The sequence below is a fragment of the Mirounga leonina genome, unplaced genomic scaffold (genome assembly GCF_011800145.1).
Source record: "Mirounga leonina isolate KUSES-001 unplaced genomic scaffold, KU_Mleo_1.0 Mir_125, whole genome shotgun sequence".
Classification (NCBI taxonomy): Eukaryota; Metazoa; Chordata; class Mammalia; order Carnivora; family Phocidae; genus Mirounga; species Mirounga leonina.
In genome coordinates, this window is record NW_023270305.1 from 62,684,244 (window position 1) to 62,700,621 (window position 16,378).

Consider the following 16,378-nt stretch of genomic DNA (forward strand, 5'->3'; position numbering starts at 1 on the left):
TTTCTTCCTGGCTGCAAGCGGTAGTTAGTGCATTGTTGCTGGGGCTGCCAGGAGTTGTACACCTATGAAAGCATGTGTCCCCCCCCCCCAACCCCTGCTGACTCCATTTTAAATGAAGTTTCTTTTACTCATTTTCACACCTGGCAGGATGGGTACATATTGTTTCCCAGCCCTTATCCAGGTGGCAGTGGTGAAGAGAATTATAGTGTCAAAGAAGCTGGACCAAGCTCTGGGAAGCTGGAAGCTGGAAGCTGGGCCGTGAAGCAGAGGGTCTAGATACACAGACCTCTGTGGATCTCCTGAACAATTGTACATTGTTCCATGTTTCTAGAACAGATGGGCTCATCTCTTCTCCTGCCTGCTTTTAGGAAGTTACTAGGTACCACATATCCCTCGGAGGGAGTTGGCCAAAAACAGAACTCGAACTTCTCTAAGTGAGCCTCTGTAAGTAGGCTAAAGAATGGAAGACTTTAAAGTTCTCATGTGTTTTTCCTTCTCCCTTCCTCACAGTGCACTTCCTTTCCCTCTCCCTTAAAGTGCTCGCTGCTCCTGCTTGTTAGATACCATCTTCATTATTAGAGTACACTTTGTTGCCATAGCAATTCGTTCCCACTCTCACATTTTTATTGCACTTAGAGTTGCTATGGGCAAAAGATAGTGGGGAGGGGAGAGCATGATTTTATTTTCTCTCAAGTAGCCAGGCTTTCTCCTGATCTGAGAAACTGTTAACTCCCCCTAAGAGGGAGCAGTCTCATAGCCAGGAATAGCATGGGTGGGGCATTGCACAGAAAGACAGATGGTTGCTCTCTAGGCTGCAGCTTGCACCAGGCACAATGCTGTAACTCAGGTAGGATTACATCATTCTTGAATTAACTCCTTCCTTTTAGGCTTAGGCATTTATCCTGAAAGGAAAAAAATAATAACAGTAATAAGTAGTAGGACCTCTGTAGTAATGAAGATCAAAGAAGCAGCAGAAGTTGGCAGGTCATACCAAAGTGTCTTTCTAAGGTCACCAAGGATAGGGCTTCAGGGTGACCATGAACCCCAAAGTTGTAATAATGATAACAATAGTATCTTCCATGTGCATCGTGACTTTGACTTTTCAAAATATTTTTATGTGCATTGCCTAAGTTTTCTTTGTTGTTGTTGTTGTTAAATGGTACCCCCTTGATGAAGACTTCTCCGATTTCATGCTGATGTATGGATTCCTCTCTTTTGTCTGTTTTCAACAAACGCTGTTATATCTCTTACTGAGTTATGATTTGTATCGAACAGATGTCATCTTAAACTAATTGTCTTATATTATCTTAAACTATCTAATCCTGCTACTATTTTACTTTATGTACATCTGTCTTAGCCCACCAGACAGGTCTGGCTATTAGAGAATGCATTCTGAGACAGCTTGTGTGTCCCACATGGGGACCACTCTAATGTGAGGCATTCTATAAACTTTGCACACCGATCAAGATTCAGATTTTCATCCAGTATTGTGACTATGGATTAGACACTTAGAATTTTGAAATTATCTATGTGCCACAAGCCGACAACTTTTGCTATTGGTGTATTAAAAAGTACAATTAAATTTTCCTCTCTTAGCATGATATTAAACATAATCAAACTTTATAAATACTTCTTAAATATTTTTGCAGGAGAAAAATCTGCCACTTTCAACTGTAATTTTTAAATGCTCAATATGTATAGACAAGCTGCTGTATTTTATATAAATGAATGTATTCATAGAACAAACTTTAAATTTCAGAAAACAACACAGATTGCAGGAGTTTAAATTCCTGTTCATATTCCAGTAGAAATGAGTAATGTGTCCATTTTGGGAATAGTGGCAAATGATTGAGGAGGAGTGCATTTATACACTTGCTTGAAATTGCTATTTTGTGGAGAAGCATTTGTGGTCTGGTGACTCAAGACTGCGAGATAGGTAGCTACCCATTCTCTATTCTGAATACTGCTTCCATTGCTCCATCTGTCCTGCGCTCAAGCTGAGGTCTTGTCTGGGTAACACTGCCCTCTACTGGGTGGAACCAGAACTCCTCCTCAATCCTTCAATCCAGCAGCAATGTGCTGTGGAATTTTGATACGGAGATTTGAGGGATTATTTTACTGATGAGGAAGCTGAGATCCAGAAAGCATAATGGTCAGGGCTGTGACTTTTGACAGTTTATATTGGAGACCAGTAAAACAAACAAACAAACAAACAAACAAACAAACAACTCTGCTTTCCATACTCTTACATGGTCAATATTCCCCAGAAGTAGAGTAGAACTAAGGCTCTGAATACAACACATAACGGAAACTATGAATTTACTAATTGCCCCTATAAGAACATTTGTTAAGTAACCAAATGTCTATTGCTGCATGAATTACCTGTGCTATTTAAACTAGGTCAGGTGAATTATTCAAGATTTATCGTAGACCTGTGCAGCATTCTTAAAACCATTAGAGTGCACTGCTTTTCTCCCCCTTTCTTTCTTTTTTAAATGTTTCACCCTTTGCTGTTTCAACAGGAGTGTATCTTCTGATGGAACTTTGTCCTAACGGGCTATGGAGGTTTTGTTAATGGGCACATTTTAAGAGCAGAATTTTCCCGAACAGAGGATCTTAATTGGTGTCCTTCCACTTTCTCACGCATTCTCATGAGGCATTCTGTGTTCACCAGTACTTGCGTAGAGTTGGCTGATGCACAGGTGGAGGAGGCAGCCATCCACATGAGAAGGGGGAATTTGAGGGGCCAAAGTACTGCATGACCCAAATTACAGTAACACCTCACCTCTTCGTAATTCAGATCTATCAACCTCTCCTTTCTAGGGTACAGTTAAGAATCTAGAAGTAGACAATCAAGGCAGCAAAACCTAATGTTACCTAGAGCTTAATTTCATGAGTGGCACTCGTGCCTTTATGTATTGTCTGTCTTATTTCACACAAATCCCTTAAAATTGGTCCCTATATGAAGACAGCAAATGATGGCGTAGGGTCAGGCATGTGGCAGGATGAGCTGTTACAGACATGGACACACAACAGTGGTCCAGAGTAATAGCTCATGGCATGATAGAAAAGAAGAGACAAAGGAATAGATACAACTAAAAGTATTGTGACATCAAGCCACCCTTTGCAAGGGAACAAAATTCACATGAACAGCCTTCAGGAGAATCTGAATAGCTAATTTTATTATATTGACTTAGGCTTGTTAAACAGTGTTTCATTTAATCCAATTTACAGTGAAGAACAGCTGCTATTCTCTGTTTATTTAGATTTCTATTCAAAAATAGTTAAAGTTAATAGGAACTTCATGAATTCATCCTCAGCTATTCAGGAAATTCAACTATCCTGAAGAAGCCATGAAATTACAAGAACTTGATGAATTTTCTTTTCCTGGCTCTTTGGAATTCCCTCATTAAAATATAAAATTGCTTTTTCCAAGTCATTCAACAAAAACATATTGTGCCCAAGCTTTGTACCAAGCAGTGTTCTAGTCACTCAAGATGCTATAGGTATCAGACAGACACAGATTTTCCTGGTTCACAGACAGCTGTCCTCTAGCTGGGTCCTCACAGGGCCCAAGGGGAAGGGATCACGCTGAGGTCTCTTTTATGAGGGCAATAATGCCATTCATGAGGGGCTCTACCCTCATGACCCAATCACCTCACAAAATCTTCACCTCCAAATACCGTTATATTGGGGATTAAGTTCCAACATACCAATTTGGGAGAATCACAAATAAGCAGTCCATAGCAGTGCCCATTATTTTTTAACCTGAGTCTCTAATATTGAAAGGATCTGAAACTCTCTGGGGTTCTTGAGAGAGAATGACCTGAGAAGGTTGCCACCACCAGTATTTCCATAGTCTAAGCAATTCCTAAGAGACTGAAAAAAGTTGCTTGTTAACCACCCCCTAGCCCTCTCTCCCTCTCCTGCCCCCTTGTCTCAGTCTCTCTCTCTCTCTCTCTCTCTCTCTCTCTCTCTCTCTCTGTCACCCAAGTAACCCTTGGCTCTTGTATGGAAACAGTTATAGTTCACGCTGGTAAAGCATTCCACTGAGCATCCTCCACACAGATTAAACCTTTGTCTTTGATCTGAAGCTGATAGAGGAGAACACTTAGATGAACTAAATAATAAAGAGATCCCATTACTGTCATTTACTTCCACACATAGAAGGATAAAAAGGCCATCCTCGCATGAAATTGTAATGCTGATTACCTTTCTCTGCTCACTTCAAATCCAATCACTTAGCACAATCCATCAGCATTCAAATACACGGAAGATTGCAGTTTCCTAAATTGAGACAACACAATTCAGTGCCTTGACACTGCATGTGCTATCAATTATGGTAGTCATAATCTCAAGTATTAGAGGAGGAATGGTATATTAAGCTAAATACTGCTCAAGGGCCTGGGCTGCTTTTATAAAGGGTTTTTTTTTTCTAATATAAATTATTTTATTTTATGCATTGAGTAAGCCTAAAAGAGTCAGTGATGTGGGTGCTGTACCCACTCTGGCCTCTGCCTCTTACCCACCATTTAAAATTTTACTTTATCAACTCCTTACAAGATCTTTGATTTTGATATACCCTCATTGTTTTAAGTAATTTACTTCTTTGAGCCTAAGTCTCATCACATATAAAAGGATGATAATAACACCCACCTCGGTGGATTACTATGAGAACTACAAAAGTAATGAGTCACTGTAACTTGCCTTTTCTTTCCCTCACTCCCTGGGTTTACCCCAGCAGTGTCCACGTAAGAATCAAGGATATGTTTTGGTTACAAACACATCTTTCCTTATGTTTTCCCCACATATACATGCTTTTTCCCCCCACAGAGATCATTATAATAGAAAAGGAAATAGTAAAAGAAGACAAATCATCTATAGCCCTACCACTCATAATATATATTTATTCATTCAACAAACACTTATTAAAGATTTCTTATTTGCCAGGCATTGTTCTAGGGTTTGGGACTATGCTCTCAAAAAAAAAAAAAAAAAAAAAACAGATAAAAACCCTTTCCTTCAAAGAACTTACATTCACTTTGCAATTTTTTTTTTGCTCCTTTCCATTTCTCCTCTACATATAGACATATAATATGTAGTTGCATAAACAATAATCAAATTTCTTATTCTGCTTTTAATATTAAATTTTAAAAGTTTCATGTTGCTAAACTTTATAATTTTAATGTCAACATAATAATCTTTGGATTTGATACATAATATTTTCCCAGTCCCCTAATGTTGGAAATTAGCCCCAGCATCCACCCCTAGCTTCGATGAATATCCATGTACATTTACCTTCTTCTACTGATTCCTTTGTATAAATACATCAGGGTTGAATCACTGGATTAAAGTATAAGAACATTATTAGTCAGATCACTCAGGTAAAAGTAAGAAAAAGTCCAACTCACCATTCTCTGGTGGATTCTCTACATAGTTCAAAGACAGTACGTAATTTAGTACTCAAGTGTGTGAAACATGCATAGCATGCTATAGGAATTCAAACTACATGGAGTTAGGAGAGGAAGGAATATAGAAACAAATTTTGCTTCTACTTAAAAAAACAAAAAATAATGAAGGTGGAATTTCCAAAGTAGAAGGTATGTGGCCCAGTGTGGCAAAAGATAATCAGAATGGGTAGAGTGGGTTGAGGTTATATAAAGGCCACAGATGTAGAATGGATAAATTTGAACATGAGCTAATAAATGATGGACAGTCACTGTCATTCCTTCAACAGAAGAATGGCACAAAGAAAGCAGTGTTACATTATCTGTAAAAGCAATGTTATCTTGCTCTAGGGAAGCTGAGAAACCTGGATACCACACTGCATTTTACTGAGCTTTTTTATTTGTTATTAAACCCAATAGCTTACTCTCACTGTTCCTCAGGGCACGAAGAGTAAAAAAAAAAAAAAGAAAAAAAACCCCAAAAATGTAAAGCAGGATCAAGCCCAATGTGCTGATGGAAAATATCCTAAATGGGACATGCTCAGTCAGCACAGCATGCTTGTAATGATGAAGAAGCAGAATCAATAATCCCCAGTAAGGGGTGACGGCTCTTTATGATGGAAAAGTTCTTCCAGCTCCTGGACTATCCAAATGCAGTCCCTCCATTCCAGGTAATTAGGCTAATACTCTTTAAATGAGGCAGCGTTAATAATCTGCTGACATTTCAGCCCAAAGGCCAGAGAGTATAGATAAGAGGATTTTGCTTTTTGTGTATTTTTTCCTTCTCTTTAAATCAAGGATTATTAAAATTGACAAACTGGGCAGCTGGCTGAAGAGTACACCCAGTTTCCTTTGGAGGACTTGGGTATGGTAGTGATTAGACAGCATTCAGCATATTTGTCTCCAGTTGGTAGAGTGGAAAGACAGACTTGCTGAACATGTTTTGAGGACAGGACTTCTTGACTTTATACTTGTTTATCCCCAGCCAACTGTGGTACAGTGCTTGGATTGGTGCCTGACACATAGTACGTGCTCAACCAACCTTTGACTAGTAAATGAATGAGCCATACATACTAGTTGCTCATTGAATGTTTGATAATTGCCTGTTTGCTTGGTTTGCACATTTTTGGTCTCTGAATCTTTGTTACTAGAAGCTATTAGGGCAGAAAAAAAAAAAGATTTTTCTCTACATTATAGTGAGGGAAGCTTTGGAGAAAAGGAGAAGAAGAAAGAAGTGTGAACTTCTATGAAATGTGGCCCAAGAGCTGTCATTACCTTCAGCTATTGGAAAGTCTCCTGTCAGTCTTAAGGATAGTTTTCAAAGCTCTAATCTAAAATAAAGAGATAAATTAAGATGTCATTGTTATGTCCAATGTCCCATTTTCAAGCCTAGCATAGTAACTAGTAGATAGGACATGTTCATGCATGTGTAATGAGTGAGTGAATGAATGGAATATGGGCCTTTCCTTTAGGGATTTCACAGTGAGGATATGAGACAGAATCCCATGAGAGAATTGTGTTAGAAATATTTTATAGCCTATTACTCCATTAGTGGTCAACTCTTAGGAACATGGCATCAGTGATGAATCTGCCTACTGAGCCATTTTCAAGTAGATACTTCATTGTCCATAAGGATAACCTGAAAAACTCTGTGATTAATTTCTAATTCTGTATCTAACTCTAGGAGGTATCGGCAGAGTGGGAGAGAGCTGAAAAAATGAGAAAACAAACCCAGAGGATCAAATATTACTTTCTAGTTGGAGAAATAATACATATAACTATGAAATAATACATATAACTATGAAATAATGAGAGAATAAGAACACAAATGCAAAAATTCCCCAATTGAAACCTTTCATTTTTAGATGATTGCCCTGAAATATATGACCAGAACTTAAGAATTCGCATCAAATTTGTGGAATATAAAGCTAGTTATAGCCTTAGAAGCTCTCATTTTACAAAATTATCTTGCAAGTATAACTCACTACTAAGATAGCCTGGTACCCAAACCAGATGGCATAAGATTTGCTCCCTCAGATATGCAGCATACATATCCACTGACTCGTGTAAAGGAATAACCGGGAATGTTAGGTAACAACCCAAGTAATATAAACACCCTTGACGTCATAGAAAACTGTATGAAAATATATGGCTTTCTAAAGATTCAAAATGTTTAAAGTCTCTTAAGAAATGGAACACATACAAAAAGAAATAGAAGAAATGTTAAATTGGCCTTGGATTAGCATGCTATAATGTAGCAGTAGCTGTAGTAAATGAATCCCTTGTTATCTGAATAATTAAGAGCCGGAGTAGGATTTATAATCTAGGACGACTAATACACAGAGCCGTAAATGCTGGTCTAGCCCTAGGAATTCAGCACAACTGTACTGATGTGTTCCTGTGGAGGCTTATTTTTTTCTTGTTCTGCTTTATTTTAGGACAGGAAAGTACATAGATAGGTGAATCGGAGATCTATCTGTATTTATAGTTCTGTTTCGATTGGATACCACAGCTTGCATGAGAACAGTATCAAACATAGAAAAAGTTAATTTGCATTTTGCATTCTTAGTGTTCAGTGCTCAAAAAACACTTCTGTAAGGTATCACTCCGTGTTCGTTGCATCTTCACCAATCAGCTCCTGAATTCATTCATTCAAAAAAACATCTACTGAGTTCCCACTAAGTGCAAAATGCCATCGAAGGCTTTGAATGTGTAAAATGACTGAGCTATAACCCATGCCTTTTTGGAGTTGACAGTCTTTTGGAAAATCCTTTAATTATTTGTAATGATGCAGGAAATAGTAGTACATTTAGGTCAGGGCAAATCCTTTGGTGTGGTTGGTGTGGACACAAAGTATGAAGGAAATGTAGGATATTAAGCTGGAAAAGTTATTAGACATTTTCCTGTTAATGGAGGCTCAATGGAGAGAAAAATTTGAGTTTTGAATAAGAGCGCACAAAATAAGAAATGATCAGGTTATATTTTAAAATGATGATCTTGAAAGCCATGGAGAGGATGGACTGGAAGAGGGAAAGACTGAAGACAGACAGTTGAGGAAAACGTTGGCGTCTCCCAAGGATACTGAGAGTTTTGAACTAAGGCTGCAGAAATGGGAATAGAGAAAATACTTGAGAAACATTTTGGGACAGAACTGACAACAGTCTTACCAAATCAGTATGGAATTAGATGCATATGGATGATGCCCAAGGATATAAGGGTTGATGAGATTCTAAACAGAAAAAGTGAGATGAAAAAAAGAGGCTAAGGCTGAACTTACATAAAGCCCAATATTTAAGAGGCCAAGAAGAGAAAAAGAAGCCACCAAAGAATCTAGAAAGGAGCCATGAGGGATGCCAGGGTGGCTCAATCGGTTAAGCATCTGCCTTTTCCTCAGGTCATGATCCCAGAGTCCTAGGGCCGAGTCCCGCATCGGGCTCCCTGCTCAATGGGGAGTCTGCTTCTCCCTCTGCCTCTCGTGCTCTCTCTCACTCTCTCTCTCTCAAATAAACAAAATCTTTTTTTTTTTTAAAGGAGCCATGAGTGACACTGTGTGTTATTATAGGTAAACACAAAGTACAATAAATTGAGTTTAAGAATTATTATTTAAAACTGGAAGAGATCTTCCGAAGCATCTAGGCTAATCTCATTATTCTCATGGTGAGAAAAACAACTCGCCCAATGTACTTGCCTATTGCACAGTTGAGACTTGAATCCAGTGTTTGGAGTCCACAGCCAAATTTCTTTCCGTTATATTATACATCTTTCTTAATATTTAAATATTAGTGTTGACTTGCAATCTGTTTTTTTTTTTTTTCTCTTGAGCCTTATTTATATCTTCTGGAAATCAAATTCTAATTTAATGGTGGGTTTTCTTGATAGACTCAATCCAGCCTTGATCTGGGATTTAGGAAATCAGTTCAAGTTAAGTGACCCCAGACATGTTCTTGAATATCTCTGCAGCTTAGTTCTCCACCTGTAAAATCAATGATCAGTCTAAATGGTTTTCACTATTTTTATCTTTGGGATCTTAGCTACCCAGTAGTATATTGATTAACAACCATCACTGGGTGTGCCCTAATCTGTGTGGTGACAGATTAATGGGCAATAGTTCTCTGGCAAATGAAAAGCAACTCCAAGACTCTTAAAGCTCTGGAGGACCATGACATGGACCTTAGAATTATGGATTCTTAGACCATAGCTGGGGAGTGGTCTGTGGCTTTTACAGGTGTCAGTCATTCGTTCTCATATGGTCCTGACAGTAGACATAGGTTATTTTGCTATGTCTGCTATTTTCCTATTTTTATGTCTTTTGGGAAAAATAGCTGACCAAATTAAGCTTTCAGCATATTTTTAAAAATTGGTGATAAAGCACAGAGCTGCAACACTGCCCCAATTTCTTATTCATGACTTGTTATTTAAAAAGAGCTTGCATCTTGCAGTGATATTATACAATGCTGATCCTCCTTGAAAGAGGGAGAATTTGGCCCACCTGTTTGACAGACTGATTTGTCAAAGAGGACAGCAAATTTCCTCTGCCCACCTTCCCAATCCGTTTAGGCCATCTCTAAAAGTCCCTTCCTGTCCATGACACGCTAGAGAAGAGCAGATTAAAAAAATTTCCTAGAAGGGTGTTATAGTAAAAAGGGCTTTTAATGATGTTTTGACATTTTCTGGGATGAATGCTTTGGTAGAACAAACTGAGAAAATGCTCAGGAAAGGATATATGGGAAGCCTTAGTGATTTGTATATGAACTGCCAGTAACTATTTTCTTTTAATAAAATTACATATAATAGAGAGAAAATAATACATTAAAAATATAACACATTTTTGATAGGATTGTAATCTCCAATTTTTAAAGTCCTAAATTTAACATATACACCTAGGGAGTATCTGTTCCATTAAGAATGGTTGAAATAGGCAAAATAAATTGACACTGACATTTAAAAAATATATATTAGAATTGGATTATCGAGTGAAAAGGCAGTGTTTCTTTCCCTGAGGAATTTTAAAAATAGAATGAGGACTCATCTTTGCAGAATTATTCAGAAACCCTCTTATGTGAAAGATAGCAGAGGGGCGCCTGGGTGGCTCAGTTGGTTGAGCGACTGCCTTCGGCTCAGGTCATGATCCTGGAGTCCCGGGATCGAGTCCCGCATCGGGCTCCCTGCTCAGCGGGGAGTCTGCTTCTCCCTCTCCCGCTCCCCCGTCTTGTGCTCTTTCTCTCTCTCACTCTCTCTCTCTCAAATAAATAAAATCTTAAAAAAAAAACAAAACAGAACTATTTGACCTCCAGCAATTCATTCCAACATTCGAAGTTTATGATTACACATCACTCTATTGTTATCTCATTTAAAAGGTGGCTTAAAATGGTCCTTAAAAACACATGCCTTGTATATAGAGGTTTTTGTTTGAGGCCTTGGAGCAGAGACTGAAATAGAGAGTCTTCAGAAATATGAAAGAGGGTGGTGTTGCTGAAGTGTGAGGACACAGTGGTTATCATTAGGGAGAGCTAATGCCCTAGCACTTTGCTCTCCTTATGCCTAATTTCATAAATGGTAATGAGCATCTGCTAATCTCCAGTGTAATGGGAACGTATTTGTAGTGATTGCAAACTGGAAAAACTTAGGGTATGTGTGTTGGGATGTGGGGAGGGGGAGTTTCCACTTGCGTCATGGGCAGGCACACAGACAGGCACACACACATACATGTACCTAAATCCTAAATTCATCATTTGCAGGGTCAAACTGATGATAGCTAAATTTAGTAGAGAATTGTAATGATGCAGTGACTTAGTCTCTGAGAATGCCTTATCGTTTTTCCCTCCCACACAGCACTTCTCCAGATTTAGCCCTTGGCAGGTGGTGCCCTTTGCAAGCTGAAGTTGTGCGGCTCAGGACCCGGCTGTCCAGGTGCTGCGGTTCCATGGTTGGCTGCCACAGCCCTAGTGTGTGTGGCCTCACCTACCTGCATTATCGACCGAAGTGGTTCCCTGGCGTCCCAGCCTTCCCTTCTCTCGCTGTATCATCTGAGAGAAAGCCATGACTTAACATCTCCAAATGGTTTCAGTAATGGTGGACAGCGTTTTCCATGGGCCAGCTGCCTTGAGAGAGAGAGAGGCGATTATCTTTGCTGGAATTAAGTAGCTACAGGTGTCAACACCTGCTGCAAAGTTAAAAGCTGTCTACATGACCACTGTTCACTCTCCTCTTGAAACAGGTCATTTGGTGCTGAGTCAGTGGAAACGAGGCCTTTGTCCTTAGTTGGCCTTCCATAACAGGCAAGCAAAATACAAGCCCAGCGGAATGACCACCCAACCGCTTTGGCTTGCCCATTCAGGGAAGGAGTGTGCCCGAAAGTTTGAGGTTAAAATTTCCAAAAATTCCTGTTTCGAAAAACAAAACGCAGCTTAAAATTTCAAAGGTGAAGCAATACTAGCATTTCAAGTTCGGTAATCTGAGATAGAGCCATGGCCTTTCATGGTCCATTGCTGCCGCGGCTGTTTCATTTTTACTCGTGATCAAGTTGATATGAGGACTTCAAATAACCATTCTGCTATGGGGTGCCTTGCACCTCAGTGAGTGTGTGCTGAATGGATGAAATCTAGTTTTCGCTCCCCAGTTTACTGAACCTTACTGCAAAGCCCAAGTCTTCCTGTTCCTCATTTTCCAGAGCCCAGTTCAAGGATCCATCTTCTGAGACTTCTTCCCCAGTAACATTGCTTGCTGTATATTTCCACAGAACCTTCCTGTTTCCTCAATTTCCTCTACTGCTCCTCAACCTGTGGTTCACAGGCTATCAGAATCAGTATCAGCGGGGATGATTCCTAACGTATTGGATCAGAATCTCTATTTTTTTTTTAAATCCTCAGAAACTTATATTTGCATTAAATTTTGAGAAATTGATACAACACATTTCAGGTTCCACAATACAATTGTGTATGAATGAATATGTATATACACAAGTACGTATCTATATACATACACACACACACAGACACACACACGTGTGTATGTATATATATGGTTTTCCCAGAGAATGAAAACATCTTGAGATCAGGTCTTTTATTTGGAGCTATTATCTGGGGTTGCCTTCTCTTCACCTCTCCACTCTTGCAACATCTTCCTGCACAGTGTTTCCTGCCCTGCTCTGTGGACCAGATCTTGCCCATATTCATCAAATTACCCTGTTACCTCTGTCCCTCCCAGCTTAAGAGCACGCGTTTTTGTTTTATTTCTGAAATCAAGTCTCTGCTTCCTTCCACAGTTTGGTCACTGGATATTTACAATTCACCCTGGGCCTAATTCTCTCCTGAAAACATTCCTAGTGCTCTAGTTCTTCTGAAAAGTAGGCACTGCTTTATGCTTTGATTACAAACTGCCAGAGGGCAGGAGCCGGTCTCATTCTATTCTCCCTTCACAATGTGAATATAGCACATAATGATGTACCAAAAGACCCTTGATCAATGATTTTCTGCAAGCTATGCCTTCAATTAGATGCAGCTGTTTTAGAAGCTGTGTTATCTCTTTTAGGCCTCTAGCATGTGGTAAATAATTGTTCCAATGCATGAAATTGGTCCTACCAACTTGAAAGAATGAATACCTCTCCCATGCAAATCTAATTTATCCAGGTAATGTGTAACCCACCCAGCAGATTTAGCTCCTTGTGTTACTGTTGAATTTAGACTCATTTGGGCAGAACTTGAAATTCCCAACTCTGTATGAACTGCTATTTGAAGCTCTTTGGTGGCATGCTTTCTCATTATTTTGGAAAGGACTTTATTTTGTGACCCTCCCTGGCCGTCTCTTTACCTCATTTACAAATGGAAATTGTAAAAAGGCTAAGGATAGAAGCAATATCAATTTTGAGTGTAAGCAGTAACATATTACACTTTTATTGATTTCTGTCTGCTCATTTCGGAGAACCTGAGGGCAATCCACACTGGAGTGAGGGGCCTTGTATAAATACTAGGACCATGGTCCTCGCTGTTTCAGTAAAAGAGACCTGATTGTGCCTCTAGCATTCACTGTTGGTGGAACAGGGGTCGAGGAGAGAGTCGATGTATATGTATACCTACAGAAAGAAAGCAAGAGGAAGGGAGAGATCAAGCACAATAATGAGAGATGCAAGCAGTTCCAAGAGAAAAGCATAGGCCTTTGTGGTTACCTAGGTGTGAATCCTAGTTCTGTTACCAGCTGTGGGAACTAGGCATTTAAAAAAAAAAAAATCCCCTGCATTAAAAAAAAAAAAAAATGTTGTATATGGGAACTTCAAATCTCTCACCCATGAAATGGAAATCATATTCCTAACTCTATTCATAGCAGGCTGCGTCCTGAACGAGGTACTTGGTGAGGGGTGAGTGTGGACTAAAAATCTAGCCCTACATTCACCAAGATGTGCAACCAGGCAGAGAACTTTCTATGCCTGGAGGAACAGACAGTTTTTTTCTAATGGTCACAAAGGTACCATATAGACTAGCTCATAAAATGGTCTTGCTCTTACAATTTCCTATGAAAGTTAAAAAAAGATGGTATGTAGTACTATGATAGAGTGCTAGGCATTCATGAAATGTTTCGCCACTTTTCCAGTCCTTATTTTGTCTCTCTCAGAATATAGATTTCATTTTCCTTCTCTGCCTTTCTCCTCTAGGCTAGAACCCAGGCTGCACTACTGTTTCTGGGACCCCATCTGCCCAGCCCTGTAGCTTGAGAGATGATCTCTCCCCTCACTTGCAATGTAAAAAATCTTTGCAAAAACATCTGGTAGGAACTGTCCAGAGTACAGGTCCAGAATGGTGAAGCACTCTTCTTATCAGTCCTCGCCATAACCAGGTGAGGAGCAGGGAGAGATACAGAGCTCAAAGAAGAAAGATTGTCTTTCTTCCCCCAGAAAATTAGTAGTATGTGGGGAAATAAAACAAATATTTCCACCACAATTCTTACAAATATTGAGCACTTGCTGTATGCTTAGACTCCTGATAATCCCCTTGAAATACAGACAGAAGAGGTAAAATTTACTTGAAAAGATAAAACACACAATCATTTGAGAACCATTACGACCAGATGACTCAGCAAATGCAAAATAAAAATTACAGTACTAATTAGTGTTGCCCTTGCTGGAGATCATTTCTTCTTTCTGGGTCTCATTTTCCTTATTTGAAAAATGAGAGGTCTGGATCAAGGCACTGTTAGGTTCCCTTTGTCTCTAATGTGTATGACCCATCCATCATTCCATCTATCCATCCGGCAATCCATCCCTCCATCACTGTGTTAGATGCTTGAGACACTCAGATCCTAAGTCAGCAAGTGTTTTTTGAGAGCCTACAAAACACAAGGCATTATTTTAGCCGCAGTAATATATGCAAAAAATAAATAAATAATAGTCCTTTTCCTCAAACTGTTTCCAGTCTAGTTGGAGTATACAGTGTATATGAAGAAAGAGTTGTGCAACAGACATAATTACATAAGAGAAGACACTGCACTAGAGGCAAGAACAGTTCATGAACACTGCTAGGATTTCTGGTGGGGAGAATTTGGACTTCAGAGTCAGCATGACAATGCAGCAGGAATGGCTTAGAGATGGCTTCATGGAGGAGCAGAGGTTTTTCCTCCTCTGGAGACAGAGAGGGAACATTACTGATTGGGCAAAGAGGAAAAGTGTGCATCGTCCAAGCTGGAGAAAAGGCCTGACTTCTCCACCTCTCTAATGCTAAAATTGGTTTGTTTTGGTTTATAATGTTTTTTTCTCTGTTTTACTGTTTTGTTGAATGTATATCATGTAAAATGAAAAATGCTGACATATACTGTAAGTATATGTCAGAAACAGAAGTTACCTGAAAACATTGGCGGTAACTACTAATTGCGTTCATCCGCTAATTAGCACTTTCTTTGTCACTGATTATAACACCAGATTGGATTTCCCAGAGGGAAATGGAAATAAAACAAAAAATCAAGAAAGTGGAACACTAGCTGTTGGGGGATATTAGAAACAAAGATACATGGAAAGTGTGGGTATCATGCTAAGATTGGAAGGGGCTGGCCGATGAGGAATTCAATACACCTACGTCCAAAATAGCAGTAGGAACTGCTTTTTAAACAGTGCTGATTCTAATTGATTACAGATCCACATGGAAGTAATAGCTCATTAGAAATCAATAGGTATCTGAATGAGGTGGTACAGTGAGCAGAGGAATGGGCTGTGTAAGGAATGTGATTACTTTGGAGGCTCTAATTATGAGGAAGGAGGATTGCCACATTTTTAAACCAGTGTTCTAAACATGGTTATGTGAAAATGGAAAGCACATGTTTAAAAATGGGATGCAGTAAGTTATTATTCAAAGACCCATATGATTTGCTTTGGAATTTAATGTCACCAACTGACATAGTTCCATAAAATGCACTAAAATGATCACACCAAGGAGAGGTTGGTAAATTCAGATGAGGCTGAATTTGTTCTTTATCCTTACAATGTCACATAATCAATAAGGAGGGATAAAACATGCAAACAATATGTCTGGCTTTTTGCTTTTACAGGAAGGGTGATCACATACAACAGATGTTTAGAGATCTTGCTTTGTTATTTATCAGTGTGTTGTTTAGTGTTTCAGTCTTGTGATTTCTTTCATTCCATTTATTCTCTTCTGTAGTTATCATGACAGGAAAAAAGGCACATAGTTTGCTTTTTTTTTTTTTTTAATTTCTTGTCATGATTGTCAAGTAGACCATGAAACAGTTGTGTGCATTTATGTTATGGAGATAGATAAAGGTTGTTCCATACCCTCATGGTCTCACATTTCAGTGGGCCAGAGGATCATTGTAAGATGCACAGTCTTTACTGTAAGAAGATATTACAGAGTATTTATTGGAAAAGGAAGAGAAAGAAAGGGAGAGAGGAAGGAAGAAAGGAACCAGTCAGCCAAACTGGATAAATCTTA